This window comes from Triticum urartu, chromosome 7A (genome assembly GCF_056163025.1).
Source record: "Triticum urartu cultivar PI428250 chromosome 7A, HENAU_Tu73, whole genome shotgun sequence".
Taxonomy (NCBI): Eukaryota; Viridiplantae; Streptophyta; class Magnoliopsida; order Poales; family Poaceae; genus Triticum; species Triticum urartu.
The window spans coordinates 696,739,201-696,745,200 of NC_141879.1; positions in this window are offsets into that span (position 1 = coordinate 696,739,201).

The window sequence follows — 6,000 nt, forward strand, 5'->3', positions numbered from 1 at the left end:
CATCATATATCGGAACGAGCACGCTGAAAAAACCATCTGTCCAAAGTGCAATGCTTCACGATATAAAAAGGCTGGAAAGAAAGCTCCATAGAAAGTTGTATGGTACTTTCCGATCACTCCGCGTCTACAGCGGTATTTCGTAGATCCTAAGGAAGCAAAGCTTATGCGCTGGCACGCGGAGAGGGTGAAGCCAGATGACGAAGATGAGCCGAAGCTGAGACACCTCGTAGATGCTAGCCAGTGGAGAGCATTAAATGCTAAATTTGATTTTTTTTTCGCAAATGATCCAAGGAACATCGTGCTTGGCGCTAGTAGTGATGGCATGAATCCATTTGGCAACCAGAACACCAATCATAGCACATGGCCCGTGTTTGTATGGATGTACAACCTCCTCCCTGGTTGTGCATGAAGGAAAAATACATACACGTGGCTATGCTTATTCAAGGGCCGAGACAACTAGGAAATGATATAAATTTGTATCTCGGGTTACTGAAAGAGGAGTTACAGACCTTATGGACAACGCCGGCCAAGACATGGGATGCAAGCAAAGGAGAGTATTTCTACATGAGAGCCGTGCTGATCACGACGATGCAGGACTATCTCGGTGACGGCTATCTCTCCGGCCAGGTGTGCCACGGATATTGCGGATGCACGAGCTGCATGGATGATACAACTTCTCTGCAGCTATCGAAAGATGGCGGGTCTTCGAAAATCGTGTACATGGGGCATCGAAGATGGCTCGAGAAGGATGACCCATGGAGAAAGCGTGGAGATCTATTCAATGGTAAGGCTGAGCATCGAGGTCCTCCACGTAAGCGTAGTGGTGCAGAAATATATGAGTTATTGAAGAACTGGAAAGAGTGCCCATACTCGAGGTCCTCCACGTAAGCCGAGACAACCAGGGAATGACGAAGAAAAAGGCGCCGGAGCCCCTGCTGAAGGTATGGAAGACGAGATCTGTTTTATGGGACTTGGAATACTGGCCCATACTCGACACGCCGCATAGCCTTGATCAAATGCATATCACAATAAATATCCTTGAGAGTTTGCTTGGAACATTGATGAACATGCTAGAGAGGACCAAGGATGGGCCGAAGGCAAGAAAAGACTTGGAATTTTTGAAAATCAGGAAAGATCTCCAAATGCCCGGTAAAAGGTCGTCAGAGGAGACCGAGACGGAGACGGAAGATAGGGGCAAAAAAGTAAACAAGAAGGAAGAACAATATTGCCCCGCGCTTGCTTCACCTTAGATCCGAAGGAGGTCGATCAATTGTTCAAGTGCCTTGCCGGAATCAAAGTTAGTTCCGGATATTGTGGGAAGATAAGCAGATATCTGGACACTAAGAAAAAAAGGTTCAGTGGGATGAAGTCTCACGACTGTCATGTGATGATGATGCAGTTACTCCCGGTTGCACTTAGAGGGATTATGGACACACATGTGCGTGAGACACTTACTGACCTATGCCACTTTTTTGATGCTATCTCTCAAAAGTCGATAAGTGTGAAGCAACTCCATAGGCTACAGGAAGAGATCGTTGTCATACTGAATGCGCTAGAGATGTACTTCCCGCCCGCGTTCTTTGATGTCATGGTGCATCTATGTGTCCACATCATGGACGACATCATCGACCTAGGGCCGACATTCCTGCATAGCATGATGCCGTTCGAGAGGATGAATGGGGTCATCAAAGGATTCGTTCGTAACATGTCCCGTCCAGATGGAAGCATAGCCCAGGGATATCTGACCAAAGATTGCATCTCTTTCTGTGAGAGTTATCTGACCAAAGACCATGTTGTTGGTTTGCCCGTCAACAAGCACTGTGGAAGGCTCGAAGGTGAAGGTCACACCAACGGTCATAGGGATTTGAATGTGTTACGCTCGGGCCGACAAAACGACATTGACAGGGCAAACTTAGTAGTTCTACAACACCTAGATGTGCTAGAAGATTTCGTGACACTGCACAAAGAGACCATCGCAAAGAAATACCGTGACCGTGGGGTGCGCAGGACGGACGCTGAAGTTATTAGAGAGCACAACTCCACTTTCGTGTGTTGGTTCAAAGAGAGACTTCTGGCTAATCCCTCGGAAGAGGGTTGTCCAAACGGAACACTCATATACGCCTGAGCACATGGCCCCTCGACGAACCTCGTGACTTATCAAGCATATGATATCAACGGATACACGTTCTACACGAAGGAGAAAGATATAAACAGTGATGACCAAAACTCAGGGGTGACGATGGAAGCCATGACCGGGAATGTAATTGAAAGATACTACGGAAGGGTCGAAGAGATATGGGAGCTTAACTACTCTGGATTGCATAGCACGACGATGTTCCGTGTCAGATGGGCTAAAATTGTACACAGAGAAAACCGACATTTCACTACCATGTGTATACCCGACTGCGATGATAGCGGTACCGTCAACGCCATCGCCAAAAATGAGCCATGGGTACACGCTAAACACGTGACACAATGTTTCTTCATAACTGATCCGCCTGGCCAGCGACCGCAATATGGACGTGTGCATGGCGCCGGGGATGGGGCCACTTGGAAGTACTATTATAATGAGGACCCCGAGGCTAAAAGACAGAGAAAGAAGTTTAGTCAAGTGACTATCGACGAGAAGGTGGCGCGGACGATGCATAAAGCAAAAGCTAAGACCAAAGCTGAGATAATCGCTGCCTGTAGATCTGATATGGTGGCTGCCTTTACAAGCTTGATTCCAACAGTGGTCACATGGGTGCAACAAAATCCAAATGCGCCACCAAGTGATTTTCCCATGCCAAGCTTCAGCGGGAACAACTCAATGAACACCGCACCCGTACCCGTACCTAGTATGGCAACCGGCGCACCTCCTCCAGCAGCACCTGCTCCTCCGCCCAGCTCTCACAGCAGCCCTAGCTCCGTCTCTGGCTTGAATGTCAGGCTGTCGACATTGGCTGAGCTCGACTCCCTCACGGTAAATACGCGTGGTCGCACCTTCATCAACTCAACTTTAATTAATCTTCAGTTGCCGTTCTTTTTGGATCTCTGACGCCGCGTGTATATGTCTTTGTAGGCCGACTCCACTCCGTGCACCCTCCTTTGCAACATGAAGGGCGGGTTGGTGGATGTGGGGAAGGGTACTATAGTGAAGCCTAAGGATCGATTGTTTCACCGCCCGCAGATGCCCGATAACGCCTTAAGGGTCTCCATGGCGAGTGTGAAAGCGGGTTGCGAGGGTCTACCTCGTCTGATACAAACCGATGGAGAGGATGACGAGACCCCCACGCAGCTTGGGCAATGCAAAAATTGGCCGATCCTGTGGCTGAAAAATCTTCTTCGTGTCGAGGTGGCCGGGAGCACACCAACGGGACCTCAGGCAGGTATGACCACAACACCACCTACACAAGTACAACCATCGTCTGTGCTACTTGCTGAGATCGAGAGACATGAGGAAGGAGGGCCAACAGTTCCGCCGGCAGATGATGCCATCTACCCCATGGAAGAGGATAGGGATCATGACATGGAGGAGGCCGACGATGACCCTAACCAGTATTTCAATACTGCCTTTGACAACGATGTAACAATGAGTCAACCATATGAATATGAGATGCATGTACCAGAGTCGGAACGTCCTCGGGAGTGCAAGAAGTCTTTGTTCATGCAATCCTCGCAGGACACGCCTCCAGATGCCAGCTCCACCCAAGCTCAACTGATTAGCCAGAGTCGTCCAAAGCTGAGCCCGACAACACTAGGGGTGGTTCTCAAGGAGGGTCTGACAGACCCACCAGCACCTGAGCCCAAGAAGAAGAAGAGGAAGAGACCGGTGGAGAGAAAATCCAATAAAGCTGGCAATGTTGGTTCTAGCAGCCAGCCGCCTTCGACCAAGGTTGACCGTGTACCGATGAAACATGCGCCATTAATCCATGTCGCGGGAGAGTCAATGGTTCCGGCGAATGCACTAGCTGCCATAGAAGGGGATCTCAGGAGACTCTATGACCATGTGCTTTCGACAGAGAAAAGCCTCCTCGCCTTGGATGATCCAGGATACCCACTTTATACGGTTTATGTGCCGAGCAGTTGCAAGATGTATGTCCACACATGCCCCGCAGACCTCTTCTTCCTGAGGTTTGATTACATCTTTCAGATGTTTCAAATGAGGACACTTGATTTTACCTTCGTCCGCCTGTATGCGCTGCACATGAACTACATCGTCAAGAGAGAGCAAGTCACCGGTCTTGCGGTCGCGGACCCATACTACATGCATGAGGGCTTCTTGTCAATCAACGACGCTAACCGTCAATATGCGAGTCAGTACATCGAAGAATTCTTGGTCAGCAATAAGGACAAAGAAACGATTCTCCTACCTTATCATCCCAGGTAAGACATCCGCGGATAGCAATATAACACATACATCCTTTCATGCATTTCAATAGTTACTTTGCACGCATGGAGGCTAAACTTGATCATGTATTTTGCGCAGCGGGGGGTGTTGTCGGTGTCAAAACCGGCGGATCTCGGGTAGGGGGTCCCGAACTGTGCGTCTAGGCCGGATGGTAACAGGAGGCAAGGGACACGAAGTTTTACCCAGGTTCGGGCCCTCTCGATGGAGGTAAAACCCTACGTCCTGCTTGATTAATATTGATGATATGGGTGTTACAATAGTAGATCTACCACGAGATCGGAGAGGCTAAACCCTAGAAGCTAGCCTATGGTATGATTGTATGTTGTCCTACGGACTAAAACCCTTCGGTTTATATAGACACCGGAGAGGGTTAGGGTTACACAAGGTCGGTTACAAAGGAGGAGATATCCATATACGTATTGCCTAGCTTGCCTTCCACGCCAAGTAGAGTCCCATCCGGACACGAGACGAAGTCTTCAATCTTGTATCTTCATAGTCTAACAGTCCGGCCAATGGAGATAGTCCGGCTATCCGGAGACCCCCTAATCCAGGACTCCCTCAGTAGCCCCCGAACCAAGCTTCAATGACGTTCAGTCCGGCGCGTAGTGTTATCTTCGGCATTGCAAGGCGGGTTCCTCTCCAAATTCTGTGTACCTGTTGAAATAATGTACGGTTTCTTGTGACGGTTTGTACTCCTTGGCTTCTACGCCCAACAATGGCCGCTTTCCATATGTGAAGAGCCAGGGTGTTTTCACATTTACCCCCTAGCTATGTAAATCAGCCGCCTATTAAAAAGATGAGGATTCAGATCCAAATCACATCATCTTCCCTTGCCGAGTCTTCATCAGAGCGCACCCGAAAGAGATCCATTCCACCATGGCCGGTCGACGCAGCTCCTCCTCTCGCACCCCCAGTTCCAAGCCTGGAGATTGGGAGAGATGTTCCATCCCGCACAGCAAATTGGTGATGCTTCAGTCCAAGGGATTTCTCCCCCCAGCGTACCTGGTCCCGGTTCGAGCCGGGCTTGCCACCTATAATGGCGGAGAGCAAGCGGAGAGCCGTCCCAATCCCTCCAAGGGAGAGCGGGTATGCCTTGTCCCTTATCTGGTAAGAGGGCTCGGATTTCCAATTCATCCGTTTCTCCGGGGGCTTCTGGAGTTCTAAGGCCTCCAGCCACACAACCTTACGCCTGCCTCCCTGCTGCATATCGCGGGATTCGTAGCCCTTTGCGAGTTATTTTTGGGCTGTGAGGCTCATTTCGCTCTGTGGAAGAAGTTGTTCTGCCTTGTGCCCCGTTCTAAGAAGGGATCAATATATCAAGTGGGCGGAGCCGAAGTGTGGCGTATTGCCGGGACCGGATACCTGTCCGGGACTCCGAAGAAGATGTCCGAAGATTGGCCTTCAGAATGGTTTTATATAGAAGATGTCCCCCTTCCGGACCCTATTCGGATCGGCCTTCCTGAGTTCGACAACGCCCCTTTCAAGAAGCGCCGGAGCTGGCGCCCTCGGAGCTCCCTGGAGGAAGACGACAGGGACATTCTTTATCTGATGAGCCGGATAAGTTCTTTAGCTCGGTCTGGATTGACCATGATCGAGGTCATGGCTATATG